At 47.4% G+C, this 23989-nt stretch overlaps 1 protein-coding gene across 1 annotated transcript in view; it reads left to right on the top strand.

The window, feature by feature from the left end:
- Positions 1-23989, top strand: part of PLXNB1 (plexin B1) — a 74420-nt gene that overhangs the window by 11908 nt on the left and 38523 nt on the right. The window contains exon 2 of the mRNA XM_032193898.1: positions 7664-7725. The gene's annotated coding sequence lies outside the window, so the exon portion shown is untranslated. The remainder of the gene's footprint in view (positions 1-7663; positions 7726-23989) is intronic.

The raw sequence follows: 23989 nt of genomic DNA on the forward strand, positions 1-23989 counted from the left end.
GCCATCTTCCGCCCCCGAGCTGGATTGGCTTTTGTCAGCCAGATGCCTTCTGATCTCCACCTTCTCCCTCCGTCCCTCTTCTGACAGTAGCCATGTGCTCAGCAGGGGCTCTGCAGCCCTGTTTGCTTTAGCTGGGGAGATGTTTGCCTTTCCTGCAGAACTCCAGCTGCCGGGGAAACCTGGGGCGGCTGTGTTGATTTATTAGGGCACAGTGTGCCTCAGGAATGCCTCTGCTAAGGAGCTGGGAGTGATGGAAGGGATCCTGCCCGGAGCGGCGTGAAGCCTTCTCGTTTCTCTTTACACAGACTCGAAGCAGGAATTCCCCAAAGCAAGGTAAGAAAAATGGCTCGCTCAGCTGACGGCTTCAGGGAGCTCCTGTTAGGCTGCCCTGGCACAGAGTCAAGGAGGTGGATGATAGCTGGAATTTTAGGAGTGCAATTTTAAGTGAGTTTTTTTGGTGGGAGATGACACTGGATTGCCCGAGCGGAGGGTTTGTGTGCTTTTGGTTTGTGTTAAGAGCTGGCATTCCGGAGTTACTGACTAGGGCTTTTTTTCTGGGACTTGGCTGTGGGCCATCTGAATGTTTTGCACTTGAAAGAAGAAAGTTTCAACCTCTTCGGGTTTGCAGACTTCTAAACATTTTCTATTAGAGATATGGCAATGGATTTGCTTTTTTTAATTACCTTTACAGACAACCGAAGTCTGCAAGCCACAAGTTTAAAAACCACTGAGGCAAGTGCATATTCTGTAGCGAGTTCATTGGAATAACCTTTCCTCTCCGTAATTTGTCCCAGCCATCCTGCATGCACCCCATATTTTCCTTTCTTGTCTGGCATATGCGCTGTATGTGTCTGAACTTTTTCTTTCTTCTGTGATTTTTGGTGGCTGCTACCCCAGCTGATCTGAAAGCAAGGCTGAGGAAACTGTTGGGTGTTTGCACAGGGCAGCGTGGGCAGCCGGTCGCTTTGTGTCGATCCAGTATTTGGTAGTTGCAGAGTAGGCTGTGTTTATGGGGCATCAGCGCTGGGAAGGAATTTCCTTTCCTAGCTGAGGTAGAAAGAGCGTCCATGTCCAGCTTTCTTCCTTTGCTTTAGCATTCCTTGAGGTTGTTTCCTATTTTACAAATGCATCTTTTGAGAACTGCCAGGAAAATGTCTCTCTTAAATGGAAATGGAAATTTCTGAGCTCACAGGGATGAAAACCTTTGGGTCTGTGCTCACTGAGTGAAAAGAGGATTACCAACCAGCCATTCTTCAGCGTGCAAAGCGGTGGAGCAAAGTCTGCAGAGACTCTCCGAAAGTTATTGGCTTTCCTCAGGAAGGGAGCTTGTGAATAGAATTAAATGAGCTCGGTCCCATCCTTCTCGGCTTCCCTGCTGCAAGTGGAGAGAGCAGTGTAAGTTTTAATTCAGTCGACGTTTGAATAAAATGGGAAACTTTTTGAAGTAGGTGTCATGGAAACAGGTCTAGAGCCAGAATTCCTGTGTTCCCGGAGATAAGAGAACTAATGGTTTTGTGGCTGCATTACGGCCTGACAGAGAGCAGGGTGAGGGGAGGCAACATTGCTTTTTCCAGAACTATTTGAAGAGTCCCGAAATGAGGATGGTTTGCTGGAGCAGATGCAGATGGCACCTTTTCACTGGGGACTGAAAAACCTGCCAAGGTGTAAACTGCATCTTAATAGAAAGATGTGAGAGGAGGCCTGCACTTCTCTCCTTCCTAATTACCGCACCTCAGCTGCTGCTGTCTCTTACGCTTACACATCTGAAAGGTGACAATGACAATGTCTTGAATGGCAAAGCAATAGTAAGGAGGCTCCCCCCCTTAAAAAAAAAAAAAAAATGTGTTCTGGAACAAAGAAGTTATTCAACCAATAGCCAAGATTATCCTCATGAAAAATCTTCCTGGAAACTGCTCTTCATGAAAGCAGTGCAATTTTTGTAGGTCTCGGTGGCTTGTCTCCTGAGTGACTACAGGTAAAGCAGCAGCCAGCTTCACCCTTTCACCCACCGATGGCACAGGGAATGTCCACCCCAGCAGCGGGACTTCCACTTCTGCTCTTGCTGCACCTCTGTGCTGGGTTGTCCTGGTACCCGCTACCTCTTCAAGGAGCTGGAAGACTCTACTCCCTGGTGTTGTAGCAGAAATCTCTGCTAACGTTTTTCACAGCTGTTCCTTTCAGTGCCAAGGCCAGAAACCAGACTCTCAGATGCTCATCGATCATGGCACTTAAAATGGGACAAGGTGGTTAGTTTGGGTATGAGCTCCTCTTAGAGAAACAGGGATTTCAGGGGGTGATGATAGTGCTGTAGCTGTGATCGCATCGCAACAGTGCAGAAAGAGGCAGCAGCAGCTCCCAGTCAGGCTGTGGAGGGCAGTTTGGGTGTTTCTTGCTGAAATGTCTACTAGCTCGTGGTCTCTGGTGGCAGTTTTGCTGGTTAGCTATTAACTTGTTCAATCTCCCCTCGCGCATGGCCCTACCCTGTTCCACTGTGTTCCAGTAAAGCTGGTTTAAGAAACAGCTTTGTTGAAGTTTCTCTTCCTGCCTCTCCTCTCGTCCTGTCGATCTCAGGAGAACATGCTGGCACTGGTGCCTTTGCGGGATCATTTTTAGGGCCCTTTTGGCTCTGACTGTTTCCCTTTGAGCAGCCCTCAGGGAGCCCCATCCTGGGGTGGGACAGGCTCTGGTGGGATTGCTGTCTGCTGGGAAAACAGCAGGGGAAAGGCAAAACAGCACTGAAAACCCTGCTTTTTTTAGCTGAGAGAATGTCCTTCTTCAAACACAGCTCTTCCTGCTCGTGCCTGTACATAGCCCCTTCCTGCTCACCAGCAGTGTTTTCTCTCGCTGCCTCGGGGCGGCATTCAGGTTAGTGCAGATCGGAAGGAGCAACTTTATTAAGAGATTCCTCTGCAGTGGTATTTACCCAGTTTCTGCAGAGGACTCTTTTTTTTAAGTTCTCAGCTACCTGCTTCTGTTTCCCCTTGTGAGACGTTTGTTAGAGCGTGCTGCTTGCAACTGTACTGGAGCCTACAGCTCTTCTGTTCCCCCTCGCAATTGCCAGCTCCCTCGGCCTTTTCACAAACAGGGAATAAAAGTTGAAGCGAGGGGATGCCTGCCCGTTTGTATCAGCCTGGGAAATGGTAGATTTATTTCTCTCTTGAGGCCTTTGCCTCAGGCATCTCGCCAGAAGGCATCTAGACTCTATTCACTTCCAACGCATGCAGTCCCCAAGCCAGAAATCTGCAGAAAGCTCGTGAACTGATCAGCTGAAGGCCAGACAGTGTGACCTGGTGCCTCTGAAAGTCAATGAATTGCAGAGCTGTGACTTCTGGATGCTTGGGAAGTGCGTGCAGGCTGCGGCACCCGCTGCATGGTGTGAACCTCGAGAGGACCTCAGGAAGATCAGCTCAAAGACGGACCTCATCTGTACTTACTGTCGGAAATTATCCCAAAATCTGAGTCGGAAGAATTGGAATGTGCCTAAATGTTTTGGCTAACACAAAGAAGTAATTACTTTCTTTGCAGACCCTGTTATGGGTTTCCTTTCTTCAGACCGTGAGGAATTCAAAGCAAACTTTAGTTTGGAGCTAAAAGGCGTGTTTTTAGCAAAGGCGCTGCGAGCAGCATTGGGATGGGCTCCCAAAAGAACAGAGATGGGTACGGCTCGGGTTCTTGTGCCTGCGTGTGTAGCAGGCAGTCCCGTACCAGCCCTGGTTCAGTCTTCTACAAGTGACCTCTGTCCCTGGCCGGGAACATAAAGAGCCTCAGTGAGCTTTGGCTGAACTGGGCTTTTGCCTGTCTGCTGCGGGGAGAGAGTAACCTCAGTGTTCCTGCCTCCCTCCCCCTGGCTGCTCGCTTGATTTAGCTGCCAGAAAAAGACATCTGAAAAGTATACATTGCTCTCCTGTGTCCTAACTTCTGTAAAGTACGGGTTATGGTTGGTTCCCGTGTACGGTGCTCAGTAATTTTACAGAAGAGCAAACGGCACCGCTACAGCTATCTACACAGCGCTCGGTACAGTGAGGTCTTAGTTTGTGCCAGGACTCCTGAGTGCTATTCTGGGCGTTATTAAGGGGATTATATTACATAGAGAGCTCAGATGGCTCCGAGCCGCGCTCAGGGTGTTAACTGTTTCTATTAAGCTTTGCATTTAGAGATCCTTGTGGAAGAGGAGGGCAATGCTGGACGTGTAGGCGGTCCTGCAGCTCAATAATCTGTGTGTTGTATGGCCAGGGAGGGTTTTCATTTGCTTTGCACGAGGGGTAACCAGACTTCCAGAACTTGCTAACTTCTGGATGCTCCATGTGTTAATCTTTTCAGTGTGCTGGCTGTGCAGCTGCAGGTGGAAGAGATGCTTTCTGGTGCAGATGTGTAAGGTGCAACAGAATCCTTACAACATGCCATAAATGTCTCAAAAGGGATAAAGCAAGCCATACGTAGCATGTTGTCTGGCAGAGGCTGTGCCTGCTGTTTACTGAGCACCCGTCTCTGCGGGAGACAAATGGGTGGGGGGGAAGTATCCCCTGTGCCACGCAGTAGTTCATACTCAAGCTGATGGTCCAAGGGGCTGAGTTTGTGAACATCCCTTCCTTAGAAAGCCAGCAGCTGATGTCTTTACCTTGCAGAGGCTTCGCTTTCCAAAGACGTGCCCCTAGCAATGGCCTTGGTGCTCCTCTGCCATCCCAGCTGCTTTCTTGTCTGCGACTCCTGACCCTGAGATCTGGGTATGTTTCATGCTGGTGCCGTGTGTGCACGGGGAAAACCATGCTGGTGGAACCCATCAAAATAAACAAGACTGGGTGTCGGTGGTGGTCGGAGCAGCTCGGATCAGGCATGGTTATTGGGTTAGATATGGTAGTGACAGGGAGAATGGGGCTTGGAAGGGGCTGCAGTGGGAATCAGTACCCAAAATGAATATTGCATGAGTGGTGCATGGATGCGTAAATACTGTCCTTCGAATCAGATCCTGTTCCTGAGCCGTTCTCTGGTATTTCTCTGTCATGCAGACCGGTGTCCAGCACCAGACCAGGCACTGTGCTGCGGGCAAGCTCCCACCCAGCTGCTGGGCAGAGCCGTGCTCGCACTGGGCTCTTACTGGGAGCCACTGGGCACTGTGGCTGTGGCCATGGGACCCCCTGGCAGGCAGGATGGCTTCCGTGAAAGACAGCAGCAGGCCCAGGGTCCTTGGGCAGGATGCGGCTCCCCGGGGAGCAGGGCCGGGCCGTGATTCACCACAGCTGGCTGCGGCTCGGCCTCCTCCGCTCCCCCTGCCCCGGGTGCCAGGGAGTGACAGCTCGCGGGCAGGCGGCCAAGCTGTGAAAGGAGGAGTGTGTGAGGCCTTCAGCTTTCTCATGCTTTATCAGGCTGCAAAGAATAGCTCGATATTCAGCCGGCGTTGGTGCGGGTCAGGAGAATGGAAATGCGAACTTAACTCCTGACACGCCGGGGGACGGCTGAGGCCCTGGCCTGACCAGAGGAGCGAGGGCTTCTCCCCAGGGCTTCTGTGTGGCGTGAAAGGACACAAACGCCTTACAAGCTGTGCCTTGGCTCTTCTCACACCCCAGCTTGCCCAGACCCCAGGGGCTGGCATTGAGGAGGACATGGCAGCTGGGGGAGCGGGATGGGGACAGTCCTGGGGATGATGGAGCCAGCAGCGAGGCAGCCACCGGCTCTGTGGAGCGCTGTCTGCCAGCGTGGAGGGAGTTAAGCGCTGCCGGCGGCTGGGGGTGAGCCCACCTCGGGGTGCCGAGCTCCAGCTCCATTCCCACGGCCAGGACGGGGCCGGCAGGGGGGGACCCTGCCAGTGGCAGAGGCTGGGAGGCAGCACCCGGCCCCTCCAGCCCCATGCTGCGGCGGGGAGCGAGCGGGGCTGCAGGGCAGGGCCGGCGCTGTCGCCGCTCGGCTGCTGTCCCCTGGGTGAGATGGTGGATTTATTGCCCCCCTTCAGGCAGACGGAGGGGGCTTGCAGGCAGCCAGGTCCCTGCCTAGGCAACGGAAATAAATTATTCCTCAGCTGGGTGTGAGGTTGCAATCGAGTCCCAGCAGTGTTGTTTCCTACAGGGTGTGCAAGTTTCTCAGAGGCGTGTGGTAGCAGGGCCCTTCGTCCCTGATCCTCACCCTGCCTTTTGTCACATCATTTTGAGCTCTTTGAAGCCCTGAGGAGCAAAAAAGGCTGGGAAGAGCTTGAGGGGTCAGGGAAAGGAGCTAACATGAGTGGGAGTGCATACTGCAGCTCCCTCGCTCCCCAGTCCCCTTTCAGTGGTGCTGGGGGAGCAGGAAGGTGCTGACACAGAGCTGGACACGGCTGTGTGTGTGGTGCCCCCAACCAGCACCAGTTCCACCACAGGGGCAGGAGTGGCTCGGAGCACTCATTCAGCCCCTGGCAATGCTCCAGAGTCCTCCCCAAGGACGAAGGGTGCAGTCCCTGTTCTCACCAGCCGCTGAGCCCAAGGCCAGGCACGTCAGTGTGAGCAAGTGGGGCTCAGCAGCAGCGTGAAGGAAAGATGAGCTGTGGGCTCAGAGCTGAGTTCTGCTGGGCGCTGATGCCATATAGTGTGGCAGATGTGCTGTTGGAGGCTGGGTTTTTGTCTGTACATCAGCTGCCTGGCTCAGCTCCCACCCCGGATCCTCTTTGCAGAAGCTGTGGTCCTTGGGCGAGCAGTGCTGGCCCTATATCTGGAGGGCAGAGGCTCTGAGGAGCAGCGTTGTGTGGGGCAAAGGCTTTGTGATTCAGCACCGAGGTGCAAACATGAGCAATGAGAAGCGTCCGCGCAGATATTCTGCAAACACCCAAGCGCAGAGAGATTCCTCCTGCTGGATCTTACTGATTGTTGACACCAGAATCCTAATAAACCCTGGTAGGCAGCAGCCCTTGTTCAGCTGCCCACACCCAGGCACGTAGCAGCGGCTGCGCTCTGCGCTGCAGCTCCGTGCTCTGTCCTTTGCTCCCCCCGCAGCGGGAGATGTGGGATCCCCGTGCGAGGCAGCCCGGGGGGGGAAGCACAAAGAGAAGCTCTTGGCGGTAGCTTGGGACCCAGGTGCAGCGAACGCACCAGCGAGCGCTGGCTTTGGGGACGGAGGGGTGTGTTCCCATTGTGCGCGTTCCCATTGCTCCTGTCAAGCCTCCTCTCATTATTCCTGCCTTGAGCTGTCTCGGCCCGAAGGCAAAGCGTACAGAAGGCTCTGTAGGCTTGCCCTTGAGAGACGTGCGGTCCTTGGAGAATGGCTGTTGAAGGGAAGCACGGCAGTGGGCTGAATTGAGGCTGTTTCAGGCTGCACAGCTCTGAGCTAATCTCCCAGAGGCAGAGACATTACTCACCAATCAGGAATGTGTCTGTATTTTTCCTAATGAGAACAAAACATTTTATCCCTGTTCATTAGCAGAGAGTTAGGGTGTACTGTTGCTATGCCAACAGACTCCTCTCCCCTGCAGACACACTGGGGGTGTCCTCCGAGCCATGGTTAGAAGGGTGAACGGGAAGGCTCGTTCTGGCAAGAAAAAGATCCCATTGTTTTCCCCGGGGCTGCCTGGACTTTGTGCAGCTGGCCAGCCCTTGCCTTCTCGGGGGGGAGGGAGCCGCAGCGGGAGTCAAGTGCAACAGAGATTTAATTTATTGGAAAAATAGTCTTTGCATTTCACGTTGTGTTGTTTTTTTTTTTCCAGCTTGAGGCACACTCCTCAGGAAGAGAAATGAAGGTGTCTCAGCGTTCCCAAGATCCCAGATGGTAAGCAAAATGCGCCGGGAGTCAGCACTGGGACACCCACAGACTGCTGCAGCCTGCTGGGCCCCTCCGTGTTCCTGATCATCTGTTTGTGCCGCCAGCGTAATGCCCGGCAGCCTCTCGGTGCTGCTGCGGGATGAATCCACCTGATGAACCGTACCGCCTGTGATTAGTGGACAAGGGGGTTCACCAGGCACGTGGGCTACTGGAAAGAATGAGTGGTGCTATGGGAGAATACGCACTTGTTCCCTTTAGGTAGGGAGCTCCTGTGAAGGACAAAAGTTGTCTGTTGAGCAGAAGTGGTGATCTGTCCAGTTCTGCCCTCAGCAGACGTATTTCCTCCAAAGGTTGCCTGTCCATTTTCTTGTCTTTGTCTTGGCTCTGCCTCCCTCTCCTGCCATCCCCCACCCCTTTCCTGAGGGATTATCAGGATGTGCGAACTGCAGTGGTGCTGCACCTCTGGTGCTGTCACTGAAATGTGAAACAACACCTACAATTAAATTTTTCTATGCAAGCTAATGAGTTTAACCTACAGACAGAAACAAACAAATACTCTACTTTCTGATAGTGATCTACGGCCAGAAATGAACGAGTGAATGTGACCAAACCTGCAGACAGCCTCCCAGAGCAGGGTGATGTTCATATCTGGCTGTCAGTCACCATACAGTGTCGTGAGCTGCTTTGTGCTGGCTGAGCGTGGTGGTGTTGACAGCTGTAGACCCTTGAAGAAATGTCTCCCTGAAACTGAGTTCTCCTGTCAGACTGCAGCCTGTTAAACAGGATAGCTGCAACTCCTACTTCAGTTCGCCTGGCAAAGCGCTCTGTGAGTAAATGTGTGGAATTTGAATACAGGAATTTGAATATCAAATGTAGGGTGGTACAGCAGAGATCCCAGACTGCATGAGCTGCAGGAGATCTGCAGATCTACATGGACTTGTTGGAGAGTGAAACCCTGGCACCTGGACACTCGGTGCTGCCTCAGATGAGTCACTGACTATTGCGCTAGAGAGATGGATATCACTTGAGAGCACAGGGAGTACAGGAGCCCTTCATCAGAAAGTAGTCTGCTTGTTAGACCTGCAGCTGTAGTAGCAGGAGGGTTCAACAAGAATAAAAGCAATGAACAAAGCCAGACAGCAACCCCTAACCTGGGCTTCTGTGTGTGTGCAGCCTGTTTGGTTTCAGTTTGGTAGTAGAGCTAGATTAAAATCTTGAATGTTAAAGAGCAAGCTTTGGGAAAATCTGTTTTGATGTGTAGCCTCCACGAATAAATCCTGAGTACGTACAACACGTGTACAAAGATCGGTGAGTCTGGTTCCCTCAGCTTTTCGTTGGCTCTGGGTGGTTCAAGTAAAACCACTAAATCAAAGCTGTTTGAAATAGGGAAGGAGTAAGTACTTGAGATGATTTGAATTCAGGCCAGTCTCTTCTGGGTCCACGCTTTCAGGGTACGTAAAAAATAAAAGACCATGGGGAGGACAGAGGTCTGTGTACTGTGCACTACATGCGTGATGTATTCCTTGAGATATCCAGCTGATTCTATGCAGATCCTATTGAAACAGTGCCTCAGCAGAACTGCACTGGAGGAAATGGTTTTTAGTCCATTTAAGTGCAAAAGATCATGGCTGAACAAACTGACTTCTGAAATGTGAGTTACGGTTATTATCCAAGTCGCGCTCTGCTTCATTCTTGTGCAGTGGGAGTAGTGATTCTGTGTTACCTAGGAGAGCGTTACTTGGGCCCTCCTCTTCTCTCCCCTTCTTTTTAAACAGTGTAGGGGGGGGGATTTTTTGCCTTGTTTTCTTTCCCATCTCTTTTTTTCGTTACATTAAGAGCAAACATACAACTTCTGTGCTGTGTACAAGGCAGAAATGAGGAGAAACCCTTTGGTTTCAAGGGCAGGGGGCATGTTTTTCCGCATGAAACTGTGCTGCTGTATTTTGTTTTTAGAAGCTTTTCTCATTGCTTTTTATGCTTGGCAAGCAGTTCTGTGTGGTGTGCTCTCCGCAGAGCACTCAGATTGGTGAGATTTGGGGTATTTCTAGGCCATGTACTTCCTTCATCTCTGTAACGCCTCTGCATAACTACTCCAAACTCCTGCTTCAGTTCAAAATGTGACGTTTCAATGAAACACAAGTCCAAAGAGTTTTCTGGTCTTGCAACTTGTTGTTTTGCTGTTCTGTTTCCAGGATGTCTCCTGTTCCATGCTGAGCTGCCCTTTACTAGCTATTTATGCTCTATTTGTTTAATTATTTAACCTTATAACAGCTAGATTTTTGTTTTGGTAGTATCTGAGCTCATTGGAAAATTAATGCAGACCTATATATATATATAGGTGTGTGTGTGTGTGTGTGTGTGTGTGTATATATATATCCATAGTGGGATGAAGGACACAATTCTGAATGTTTCTACATTTTGCCTCTTAAAGTACCACGGGTGATACCTGTAGTCAGTTGAATGCCTGTGTGAAAATAAATCATTTTATTTTGTTCCAGATGCATTTTTAATGTAATTTCCAGGGCTAGCATGGCTTGATGTCACAGAGTTGTGGGCAGTCCTCCTGCACTGTTTTCTAGAAGCTCAGCTTCCAGGAAGAGCTAGTGCCTTGTCTATCTGAGGTACTGGAAGAGATTGGAAGAGCTGGGCTCAGCTGGGTTAGAGGAACTTTTGAGCCCTCTGTGCTGTTTGATATCCACCACCTTGAGAGGAGGCTTCTTCCCTTCTATCAGAACCAGTTATGGGTTATTTGTGGAGTGAGGTGAGGTGTTCCTTCCAACTCTTGGTAGAGAATGGTTTAAAGCCCTAAATTGTGAGTTAGACTGATTTAAAGCAAAACAAAACAAAATGCTGTTAGCACTAAGTGTTATAATACTAAATAATATATCTACTGTCTTTTGAATTGTTTGGTTTTAATGGCTTTGCTTATTTTTCTCTAATTCTAGTTATGTTTCTAAAAAAAAAAAAAAAAAATGCTTGTTTTTCCTCTTAATAGAGAAACTGGCAAAGGACAAAAAAGCCAGATATTTCAGCCTGACAGGAGAGTCTAGGTTGCCTAGCAAGCGAAGCATGCATGCATAGTGAATTCTTATTCACTATAATAATCAAGAATGTTGGAAGCAATTAGGAAGGATCACTGCGTTTGTGGAAAAAAGTCACTGAGGATTTTGCAGGGGTCACAATAAGAACAATAATTCTAAAAATAAATATATGACTCTGTATAACAACAAGGTCCAGTAAGGATATCGTTATTTTATGTAGCATCAGGAAATCACTACATAATGTGTCTATCATTGAGGAAAAAGATTGAAATATTCATAAAGAACACATGACAGAATAGAGCTCTGGCATACAGCCTTTGTTGTAAGAGATATCCTTCATTGGGTAGGCTAAATCAAGCATAAGAATGTTATTTGTACTTTCAAAGTACTAATGGGGAGAGAATTTCAGAAAAACACCTCCTATTCTGGAGGAATAAAGTGTAATTGGATGCTGGGGCTTGAAAGTAATTTTGAGCAATTTTTATAGGGTGTATATTTTAACAGAACTGACTAACTAGCAATTCACTACAGGAGGTAGAGAGTCCCTGCAATATTTACTAATCATCTCACTAATTTCTCCAGCTCACATAGAATTTGATTTCTGCAGCTTTGTGAAAATCATTGTGTTTTAAGAAGGGTATTTTCTGTTATTGGAAATGGAACAGCAGCAGCAATGAGCAAAGGTGAGGAGTATCTTCTATACAAAGAAAATGGAATAAACTGAGACTCTTCCACCTGAAAAGAAAGGAGTGATAGTTACCATCAAAATCCTAAATGACATGAAAAGGTTAGAGGGGCAGCAACTGTTTTTTAGTCTTTTTCCATTCACATGGAAGAGTCATAAGTACGAATAGGTATTGAATGGGGCCAGCATGTAGTAAGCTTAAAAACAAGTAATGACTTAGTCCTTGATGTGTGCAGTTAACCTGGGAAGCTCCTTGCCACAGGATGTTGTGAATGCCTAACATCTGTGTGTATCTGAGGACACAGGGCAGTTCCACAGAATAAGGAGCTATTGAAGGTTCCTAAATGCATAGAAACCGCCTCTGTCCTGAGAAATCCCTGAGCTGCACATCGCTGAAGCCTGGGAGAGTGTTCAGGGAGGCAAAGTGCTGCTCTGTGCTTGCTTCCTTCTTACGGTTTCAGGCCATCACCGGTGCCAGAACAACTGCAAGCTGGTCTGTCAGAGCTGGGCGGGATGGAGGGAAATAAAAATAAACCTTGTAAAAACAGAGACTGGCACAGCTTGTGGCCCAAGTTTCTTCTGTGCCGCTTGCGATGTGCTGTACGCACCTCAGACTTGCTAAAAGCATCGCCTGTGGGCTGTTCAAGCCTGCAGACTGTTGACTTGAGCTTCAAGAGAGGTGGAGAGTATATTTTGGGGAGCTGTGCAGATGGGAAGGGTGGTGTGAAGACGCATATTCTAAGCAGGGAAGCTGACATTTTCCTTTCCTCGTGGCATATGCTGGTCCTTGCTGTTCTGGGATGTTAAATGTTTTACTGAGTTACAGGGATTGTTACTGCTGAGAGCCTAAATCTTATTTCTGTGGATATCCCCCTTTAAGGAGTGTTACAGTCCTTGCCTAGCAGTGGACTGTAACTTAATTTGAGCTAAAATGGGTGATATGCAGATCCATAAACAATACAATCTCTGTTCCAAATGCTTTCAAACTAAAAATGTCACGGTCTACGTGAGGTTCAGACTCTTTAGAAGTTCTCGAGACACTGGTCGTATTTGAGGTCCTGTCTAAACATTTAAAAATAACTAGAAAACAGGGCTCAATTCTAGATGCTTCTCCCTTGCAAGTCAGGTCTTATGCTTGGTTTTAGATGCTTACCCAAGTCTACAGAGAGCGCAGTACAGGATGGCAGCCCTAGCTGTTCCTTTTAACTTTCTCTTTGGGAAGGATGAGAGCCATGTCAGGCTGTCTGTCCTTTTGTCCATAGGGATGTGGTTTCTGTTGCTGCTGGATATTGTTAATTTTTTTTCCTGTAGTGCACTGCAGCTGTGAGGAGTGAAGGGGTGCCTGGGCTGAGACCCGAAGCCAGGTGGAGTACACACAGGGTTTAGGACAAGGGTTGTGTTGGGAAAGAGTGGGAGTAGGCAGTGTGGGCTTAAGTTTGGAATAAAACCCAACATCTGTCATCACAGCTGCTTTGTCTAGTTCCTCTCCACTAATCTGAATCTAATGGCAGTTCGTTACTTCTGGCTTGGACTCCTATAGCTCTGGTGACAGATCTGCACTGACTACAAAGACTTCAGGTCTGTGATGAACTTGATGGATATGGCTTTTCATGCAAATCTGGGAAGTTGTTTCATGTGTCCCAATGACTGAAAATTTGATACGCGTTTATAAATCAAATGTTGCTATATAAGTATACCTACGCTCTTCCCATTATGTGTGTTTATTCTTCAGGTTTTTCACAGTAGTCTTGCCTCAGTTGTGAAATACAGAGCAGTGTTACTGCTAGATCATGGTTGTATGCTGAAGGTGCAGGGTGACTGCTTTGTCTCTGATAGAATAACAGTGATATTTGGGAATTAAGATGGGCTTGTAGCCAGAGAAAGGCTTTTCCCAGCATTGTGGCAGTTGAGCACTGTCAGTGTCTTGAATTCTGTCCCTGCTCCACAGGGTTCCTGATGGATGCTGGGCAGATTGTGTCTCAACCTGTGCCTCAACTCTTCACCTATAAGATGGGCATGAAAACACTTTCTTCCCCACCAGCAGATGAAATGCATTAACTATTGAGTCCCACTGTGCTTAGGGTTGCAGGAAAGTACGTTGCTCTGTGTGGCTTGGCTGCCCTGTTGTCAGCAGGGCTGGAAGCGGTGCTGTGACAGCTCCAAAGCAGGAGGTATCGAGGTCAGTGGTAGCTGTTCCTCCTGTGTACTGAAGGAGATGCTCCTGGAGGAATGTTGTAGGATAGTTGAATGGCACAAAGCTGTGTGAAGAGAGGTTCAAAAACATTGGAACAAGCTTCCTAGCAAGGTGTTTGGTGCCCTGTGCCTGTCAGTGTTCAGGAGGCATTTGGATAATGCCCTTAATGTGCTTTAACTTTTGGCTAGCCTTGAAGTGGTCAGGCAGTTGGACTCAATCTTCTTTGCAGGTCCCTTCCAACTGAACTGGTCTGCAATGCAACTTCAGGTTCAGAATGATGCACGTGTTTGAGAGGGTAACTTTATTCTAGAGCTTTTTAATTTTAAAATGAGTGTTTGATTTTGTTCTTTAGCATAAACTTCTTTAGCATAACTTTAGCATAAACTTCTGTTTGCATTGGTTATTTTCTTTCTTGATGCATCCTTGTCTGAAGACTACATTAAGTTTTGTTCCCTTTTTGTAGTTTGTTGCGCTATCATCTTGACATGTTGTGCCTATTTAGTCAGCTGTTTGCAGAAAGGTGTCTCTGTCCCAAAAGAGAAGTCTCAACATTATTGAGTAGCAAAGGGCTCAGCCTGTACGCCTTCTGGAGAGCAGCTTTCCTGTTTTACTCTCAATTTCTCAGTTTTTATCGGTAGCTTTGTTCCAGCAATCATTCTCTCTCAGCCTGTTCTGCAAGTGCTGCACTTGTCTGCCGTTCTGCTGGTAGTCCATCAAAGTTAGATTTGCTCTGAACCTGATCTCTAGCCTGTGTGATCTTTTCCATTCCTAGCTATTCCATGATTCCAGCTAATGTATTTCCCAGTAAGCCCTGTGAAGGTTTAATTTAATGTATTTTTATGATGCTGGGCTTGTCAGCCCCAGTGTGGCCTACTGGGTTGACGTTTATAGGACAATTTTTGAGTTTGGCCCACTCCTGTGCTGACCACAGGCTATGGTTTATCCCTTCGGTACAAACGTGGGTAATTTTTTTGTGTTCCTCTCACCAGCCTCTCTGCTCTGTCTAGCTGCTTCCTGCAGCAGAAGAGCAGCCACTCAGATGCAAAACTCACTGCTGTTCCTAACAGACTACTGTAAATCTGGTTTTCCTGTCTCCTGGGCACTTTTGCCCAGGGGTCACTCTGGCAAGGTAGCAGTCTCTTGAAATGCCGACAGTCAGCCAGTTATACTGGCTGTAATTCCTGCTCGTAGCAGTTTGCATTTCCAGACTAGCAGTGCAGTTTATGCAACAGACCTGTTAGTGCATCTCTGTGGCCCTAGGGTGAAGGTCTGGGCTTCCCTGAAAGGCAAAGGGAAGAGCCAGTCGGTCCTGTCCAGCCAGTGGCTCTCAGACTGCGAAGGTAGGTGGATTGCAAACCAGCTGGAGAACAGTCTCAGCCAAAAAGCCTTTAAAATTCATGGCTGCCACGAAGAGGTAACCAGTTCTGAACCATGGCGCTCTTCGGGCAGCACCAAAAATCTTTTCTCAGCCCTGAATGGGATCAGGAGCTCAAATATGTCACTAGAAAATATTAGGATCTCCTCAGTCTGAATGCAGACAGCAACAGCAGCTCATGTTGCAAAGCCATGGTGAATTTTGTCTTGTAATAAAATTCCTTGTTGTGGATAAGGTGTGATTACATGTCTGCGTGACTCGATGTTAACAAAGTGACTGGAGAGCTCTTGCTCCAGATGGCTTATTTCTCCAAGCACCAAATCTTGCAGCATCCCAGACTTCTGCTGCCTTTACCACTTAATTTCTAAGCTGCACACTTCCAATCCTCCAGGCTGTGGGCCCACAGAAGTATGAATGGAAAACATCAGGTGAAGGCCAGTGCCCTGCAGCCCTATCTGTATGCTGTCTGCTGGTCTGAATTTTATCCTTGAACCAAGAACTTCCACGTCTGGACAAAGTCTGGGATGCAGGGCTGTGATTGCAGAGCACATTGCATCCCTGCTGCCAGCCTGTGGCTCCTCGACCACAAACACCTTGAGAGCTCTTCAGGCACGATTCCTGCACCACTGCTCTGTCTTGGGCTACGTCTGGGAGTGCTGAATAGCCAAGATCCCATCCTGTGCGGGAAGGGCATTGCTTGGGGCTCTTGAGGCTGGTGCAGAGTTGATCCTGGCTCTTAAGTTGGCACCCAAGTCGTTCACTCTTCTGCGGTAGCACAGTGGAAGCTTGGGAGCTTCCGTGTTTTCTACGTGCTGTAAGCACCTTGAGAAGGTCCCCAGGCTTTCTGAACTACCTGGCGTGCTACTTTCTAGTTTGGGCCTTATGAAAGCTTTGGTATTGGATTGTGGAGGTGGGAGAAAATGGCTGGGTGCCCCAACGTGGATCGTTATCTAGCAGACCTGTGTAACCTAATTATCGAGCCTAATAGTTCATAGCTGACTGCTGATAGTCTTCCAGGCTTAGGTACTAATTTATGGAAGATGAATTGATCAAAGCTTCACTTCTGATAATGTTTTAAAATGAGTTGAGTAATACAAGATAGAATGTTACCCAGCTTGGTTTGAAGGCAAACCACAAGCAGATTGTGGCAGTGATGTGGAATTCTGTTGATTTTGCTGTCTCTTCTGGGTGGGAGGGAGTAGATGCTACTCATGTGGTTGCACTGCATTAAGTTTATTTGCATATTACTGACGGTATTCATGGCTGTAACCAGAACTGCTGACAGTGCTGGAGTAATGGGGGAAGGCTGTCAAACTGCTGTCAGGCTGTATGGTTCTACAGTGGGGAGGGCAGAAAAATGAATTTTATGTGCAAAGAAGGAAAACACAGAGGAGAACTCCTTCCTGCCCTCCAAGGGTGCATTAAGTCTTTACAGAGCTGCTGTGCTAAACAAAGGAGGACTTCTGGGGTGCCAAGGAAACGCCATTCTTTAACAGGCTGCAGCACCCTGTGCTGATCAGTGTTTGCAGAGTGAAAGGGGTTGTTTGAGGCAGGCTGCAGGGCTTAAGGGCTCTGATTTGCATCCCGACAGCTGGGTGGTGGAGCTCGGGATGTGGTGCTGTGTGTCTGCTTGTGGTCTGTACCGCTGCTGGCTGAACAACTCCTGCGGCTGGTCCCTGGTCTCTCTTCCACTCTGCAGTCCTGTCGGGCTGATGCTGGCATGGTGAGCAGCACAGTTTCCCCTTGGGATGCAAGTGCAGAGCCAGCATCCTTTCACACGACTGAAATCAAGGCAAGGTGTCCTACAGTGAAGAACAACAGCAAAGCCCACCTGCACTGGACATTTGGAGCTGCCTGCCTGCCCCGTGAAGGAGGGAATGGGGAAGATCACCTGTCTGTTCACAGTTCTTCCTGAGCTCTAGGACTGGAAGGGGTTGGGAGCTGCCACAACTTGTACTGGAAGAGCTGGGGATGTGCTGGAAAACTGCTAGACCTCACTGCGGTGGGTTGGTGTTCTGGAGATGGTGACCAGTCGGCTCAACTGGAGGCACTGCAAGTCCCCTGCAGGAAGCAGGTTTTAAAGACATTTGAAGCTCCTTTTCTCTCTTGCTAGGTTATCCCAAGGCCAGGCTGTCCACAGAAGGACTTGCTTTGAGAGCGTGGCCCTCATCCCTGGGACAGGAGAGCTTGGCGAGGGGTCTTGGTGCTGTCCGGGCAGCACGTGCTGCACGCGGTAGGTTTTGCCCTCCCTGCTGGGGGCACGCTGCCAGGCGTGACTGCACTGAGAGCAGGCACTACCCTAGCTGCTTCTGGTGGGAGCAGTGGGCATTTCTGCCCCGTGGAAATCACCACGGAGTAGCTAAGGCAGGACTCAAGCTTTCCTGGCAGCCCCGTGGAGCCGAAGCTGAGAACAGGAGGGGTTTGGGCCGAGGCTGGGGAGAGGTGCCCGTAATGACAGGGAGGGCAGCGCGGTTGGGAAGGCGTGCCGTGTTTGAGGTGGAGGCCGGTAAAACATGAATCACGCCTGTTTGAAGTAGTGATGAAATCCCTGATGAGGGATTTCTGTAATACCTGGCCAAACAGTCTGCTGTGCTTTAGTTTCCTTTCTCCCTGGGCAGAACGGTCGGCCCTGACCTACTTTTACCAATAGCAGTTCTGTTAAACCCCGGCGCTTAGCTCTGCGTACGGCGCGCACGGCCCCTGTTTTCTTCCGCCGGCTTCTGAGTGAGAAGTTTCCACTGAGTGTTTAGCAAAACAGGGCAGAGCTGTTCCTGGCAGAGGCTGCTGGTGCTCCGGACCCACCTCTGCCACCTCTGTGCCCCGTGGCTTGGAGCCTCTGCTTCTCCTTCCCAGCCTGCTGAAGGTGATGCTCGCCTGCTTGGCGGCCGTGCTGTGCCTTAGCTTTGTGCTGCGCTGTCAGGAGTCAGCGAGATGCTATCTACATGCTAATAAGGCAGATAATGCCTTTAGAAATAGTCGATGAGGTTAGGCTTCCGGCTTCCTAAATATGCGATTAGGAAGGGCTGAAGTTACATTCCTAATATTTAAAAGTAAATAAAATCTATAAATGTACCATTAAAATAAGAAGTTTAAATATAACTGTCCTCCTGGGGCAACTCGCAGAGCTGTGTCTAGCTCGGTATCCTGTCTTTGACAATAGCCAGAAGCAGATGCTTAATGAGTACTGTAAGGAACAGGGCATGTGTAGCGTGATTTATTTATTTTTTTTCTCTTCTCCTCCCCCCATTTGATGCTCCCTGCTTATGACCATCACCAGTTTAGGGCCCTCCTTGGCTAGGAGTCGTATCTGATCATCTGATCCCGACTACATCTATTCTCCATTAATTTTTATAATCTCTTTTAACTTGTTTGTGTTTCTAGTCTCCATGACATCCTACAGCAGCGAGCTCCGCAATTTAATTGTGCATTTTAAATGTTATATAAAATACATTGCATCCAGTGAAAATTATCCTTGAACTGGCTTAGAAAAGTCATCTGTAAGTTTATGGGTGCTCTTTTTTTCTGCATTGTAAGAAGTGGTCGTTAATTACTCCACGCTTCTCATCTTGACACTGTTTGTTGTTTCAGATCTCTTGCGTTTTCCCTGTCTTCCCCCGGTTGCCTCTTTGTCCATCTGAAGCCCAGCTCTGCTCCGTCTCTCCTTATATGGAAGCTGTTCTATGCTTTTGATCATCTTTGTTGTCCTTTTTGTCATTCTGTCTCCTTTTTCAGATGTGGGAAGCAGAACTGCCTGCAGCGTTCAACAACAAGATGGTGGTGTGTTTGCTTTCCTGATCGTGCCAAAGGTTGCATTTGCCCTTTTTACTTGATACTAAATACCAAACTGACCTACCAAGTTTCCAAAAATCTCCTGAGCGTTAACACATAATTCAGGTCCACATATATTTATCTAATTAGTACATTTTTTGTTGGTTTTAGTATTTATTGGCAATGAAGATACTGTGTGGTTATGACTGAGCGATTTCTGTAACTTTTTGATGTCTTTTCTGTATTTGATTGTGCAGAACAATTTTTTTCTTAGTAAACTTTGCCGCTTCCAGACATATTCCTCTTTGCAGATCATCTTCTGTGAATATACTGAGCAGCACAGGTTGCAGAATGAATTCTTTGCAGATCTCACTGATAACCTTCCTCTCTTGGGAAACTCTTCCACTTACGGTTTCCTCTCTTAACTACTTATTAAATCATGATAGGGACTGTAACTGTAATTCCACAAAAGCTTAACTTTTTTTTTTTTTCCAATAGCCTTATCTGACAGTTCTTTCAAAGTCAGTTTGGTTCCCATTAAACAGATTAAGAGCTGGCTCTTGGATCTCAATTAACTGGAAATGGGAAATCTGCTCTTGGAATTTTCTGAGTACTCCAAGGCTGTCCCTCTGCTCCAACATTAGCCTGTATTTTGATCAACAGATGGGGTCCTGAACTTCTGCAGGCAAGCTTGTTCCTATGGAGGTGATGGGTTTAGATTTATCTGTGTTTGTGTAGAAATGGTAGGTTAGCTCAGCAGGGTGAATTAGACGGGTAACTTGAAGTGATCTATGCTTTCCCAGAAGGACTTTATCACAACAAATTAAACTTATTTACGTTCTCTGAATGTGCTCTGCACATCAGAGGCTAGAGAACTTTTTTTTTTTTTTTTTTTTTTTTTTTCAACTTAGTTGCCCAGAAGAATATTTCGGTCTCGGTTGGTATTTGACAGGAGGTAAATTTGGCATATGATGTGGCAGCTGGGAGAGTGAGAGGTTGTTGGGTGGGTAAATGGAGGCCTGGGGGGTCAAATGGGGTAGTGTGTCCAGGTCAGTTGCCATGAAAAGAGGATGCTCATCTGGGTCAGGTACTTTTTATTTATCTATTTATTTATCTATTTATTTATTTATTTAAAGATGCTGGCAAAAGGGCTGACAGAGTTATGAGAGAAATTAATTCTTTCTGTCTGAAGAAGCTCAGGTCACCTCATGTATCCATCCAGAGGATTGCACATCTTCAGTCTGCGTTTGGGAAGGCCCAAAGCTGGAAGAATTTCCGTGTGCTTGTCTGCCCTTCCACTTCTCCTTAGCCATCTATTCTTGTCTGTTGTTGGAGACGGGGTTTCTGTGTAGGTGGACTTCTGTCTGACTTAGAATAGCTGTTGTTATCTCCTTGCCCAAGGAGGATTAAGAAGCAGGATTAGTTTTCAAACTGTTCATGCAAAAAGTGAGTAGAAGCTTCTTTGACTGACGGTCCTGTGACAAGCAATATCAGACAAAATGACAAGGCACTTTACTCAGGGTAAATAACCTTTGGGGAACGGCTTGCTGGGTTAAGGTGGTGGTTTCTGTAATTTAAAAACCCTAAGGAAAAAAATCTGCTTTCATTGAGATGCATTAGTTTAGTCAGGAGCTTGTGGGCTAGAAGAAAAAATTGCTTAGTGATCTTTGGCTCGATCACGCAGCGAGCTGGAGCAGATCCTAAAGCACCCTTTATCTTCACATGTACAAAGCGGGCAGAAAGTTACCCTCGTGTTGTGCTAAGATAATAGGAAACTGACAACTGCCTTGATTTTCCTATTTTTGAAAATGTGTTTAGAATGTGGTTTTTGAGTTTACTTTTTGTTAGTGCTTGAGAAGATGGCTAAGTGAAAAGAAGCCCATCAGTTTACAATTACATGATAACTACGAAGAAAACTTAGTTTAATTGCAGGCAGCTGGTGGCTGCTTTTTATTCCTTTTAAATGTTTGTGTAGTTTGTCTTAATTCATAAAAGAGAGCTTATTTTTACCCTGTATTAATCATTAACTCTTCATTAACCATTTGTACTGGAATTCTAAACTTCTTTATAGGATGTTTTAGTATATGTAAGAGGAAAGATTGGATGTGCTGGAGGTGTTTAGGGGAAATACTTGTCCACTACCACCAGTTCATTCCAGTATGGCTAAAACTAATACTTGATACAGCCACGGCTCCAGGAGCACTTTCTGCAGTTTTTCCAGACTCCTAGCAGTGCACAAGCATCGTTAAAATGTCAGTAGGATCAAAAAGTTGAGAAGATAGCATGCAGCATGGTTTTAGTACATCATCTTCAGCTGACCTCCAGAAAATTTACCTGTTTTCAAACAGTCAGTGATAACTATCAAGGGTTTTAGAAAACCTAATTTGTTCAAGTGTTTATTTACTAATGCTGTTAATTCTGTAGCCTGAAAGTGCGAGTTTTCTACCACAGGCCTGCCGTGCTGCCTTCCCTTGCCACTTCAGATTTTATATTTTGCCTTTAGATTTTTTTTTAAAGTTATTTTAACCTCAACTTTGGTGTTACTCACAGCTGGTCTAACAGAGCTCCCTTGTCTGTGTCAGCCCTGCTCCAACAGGATGTCTTGGACATGGGATTCTCCTTGGTGTCGATTTTCTTTGGAAAACAGAGGTTTGTGTTCATCTCTGCAAGTGTTCTTAAAGAGCAGAGCGGGGAGCTGGCCTGGTTGTGGTAAATAAGACTCCAAAATAGATGTATTTATTTAATGGGAATGTCATCTTCCATGTCAGAAAACAGCAAGTCTCTGTTGAGCACGTGAAACTTCGAAGGGGGACTGTAATTCAGGGCTTTTGTGCGGAAAACACAGCTCTGGTGTTCTCCCTGACGCTGGATGATTTGAGTGTGCTGGAGCCCCGGGGTCATCACGCAGCTCAAAAAATTATGCTGTTAATTTTTACATCTTTGTGTTCTGGCTGTGGGCTGGCTCTGCAGACTGTACGGTAGAAGTTGCAGATGCAAGCATGAGGGACCCTCTTTTTTCCAAGGACATTTCTGCTGGGATTGGTAGCAAGTATGGGACACAACCTAGAGGATGGAACTTCATCTGACTCACCCTCCGTGTCGGGGGGATAGGATGTGGTGTTAGGGAAACGATTGGTGAGGACTGAAGTAACTTCTGTGTTGATACGCTGGTAAAACGTGTCCAAGTGAGCTGTGGGTTTGTTTCTTTAATAAATGAGTAAAGTCTTTGAGAGGGATATGTGAAGTCAGAGAGGTAAAAATAGTGCTACAGAAGAAGCTGTCTGACTCCAATTTCCAAATGACAGAATAGTGCCATTGCTCCCATGTTACTGGGTGTTGTTTTGTGGATGCGATATAAATATTCTGTAGCAGAACTGACTAATCCTCCGGCCCTTCTGTTGTGATCCAGATTAAATAAATGAAACTCAGAAGTATCATTTAGATATTAATATTTTACAGTGCATTAGAGCCAATGTTCAGAGCATTGTCTGGACCATTCTCCTATTTAAGGGGAATTCATCAAAAAAGATGGAATATTTAAAAAAAAAAATCTTTAAGCCGTGGCAGTTGCCTTCAGAATTAATTAAAGGCTACACACTTTTGGTGCAATCTGTCTATAACAGCTGTGTTGTGCGCTAGCAGTGAGCACGGGAAGCAGAACGGTTCAGTAAATCCACCAAGAGCTCAGTAGTGTAGCCTGTCAGGAAACCATCAGCTTTAAATGTAGGTTATCCTCCCTCTTCCTGTCCTCCCGGAGATGTTGTGATGGGCTTAACTGCAGACCGAGAAATAGAGAGGCAGCAACGCTTGTGCTTGGGAAATAATTTGGAAAATTGAATCAAAAGACATCGCTGGCTTTTTCCTCTCGATTTTCGGGAAGGACGGGAATGCTTCTAACTACTGATAGCTCCACACGCACATTTGTTTCTAAAGCTTGTGTTTGTTCACCTAGCAGTAATTGTGAGTTCATTTGTTAGTGGCTCTTCAGCAAGGAACAAAGAGCGCTGTATTGGGTGTTTGCACGTCGCTCACAGTGATGAGAAGTGGCTTGCAGAACGTGCTGTTCCACCCATTTTTTGTCTTCTCAGCTGCCCTCTGTTCTTCTCGAGCCATCGAGACTGGATAGTAGCTTCTTACCTGGAACATTTATGGTAGGAATAAAATTACTTAATAAAATTACTTCTCAGGGGATATTGGCAAGTGCAATTATAGCTTTAGGCCAGAGCTTTGACCATAGCAGGATCTGCTTTTGATTATGGTCTGCTGGAATGTAGGGCTAGCTGCTTTTCCATCTCTTCACCAGTACAGGTGCTCCAATAGGTCAAATGCTTCCTGTGAAACATTAGGGATAGATTCATCTGTGGATCACAGAGCTTGGAAAAAGATCCGTGTTGCTAGAGTGGTGTCATGCACTGGGTTCAAGCACTGGTGGCGTGTATGAACGTTTGTTCTGCCCTGCTAGTTGTCAGCAGTGGGCAGATCAGAGCCTTGCAGCTTGCAGGCATGACCTCTCGCCAGAAAGGCAGTATTTCAGAATTCAGAAATTTCTAAGACATGATGAATTTACTGTGTAATTGCTGGCATAGGAAGGTTGCATTAGGCGGAAAGAAGATTACAGATTCTTGTAAGTGGTGTAGTGTAATGATGGCTTTGATCTGGAAACAGCTGAGAATCACAAGACTCTCCTCTGTGTGTCCGTGTGGCTCTGTCACAACACAGTCAAGCTCCTGCTGGTGGCTGGCCATCAGCCTATTGTTTTGTTCCCAGGCATCTTAGGCTTTGAACCTGAGGAGAATCGAAACAGAGCTGCACGGCGAGCCATGGGGACATCTGCATGATGGCCGTGCTGAGGTAGCACAGCAGTCATATGGTTAAGGAGCCCCTTGAATAAAGTATTCTCCAATAAAAATGGGAAGAATGCATAAAAATAATTCAAGTGTTGCATTTGAGGCAGCACATCCAACTGATGTGAACTGGAGGTGATATAGTTAAGCGCGAGCTCCATCCTTCACTCTGTGTGTCTGCTGGCTGGCTTTGCAGATATCCCTCAGCACATCCGAGATAAAATCTGCCGCGTGATGAGGACCTCTGTCAGGCCCTGCAGCTCTCTCACCACCCTGGGAAGAGGCGCCAGGGCTGCGAGCCACGCTGGGTGAAGCAGAGGGCGTTAGCAGCGCTGAGAGCAGAACACAAGGTGTCCATTAGCA

The sequence above is a fragment of the Aythya fuligula genome, chromosome 10 (assembly GCF_009819795.1).
Source record: "Aythya fuligula isolate bAytFul2 chromosome 10, bAytFul2.pri, whole genome shotgun sequence".
In the NCBI taxonomy this organism is placed as follows: Eukaryota; Metazoa; Chordata; class Aves; order Anseriformes; family Anatidae; genus Aythya; species Aythya fuligula.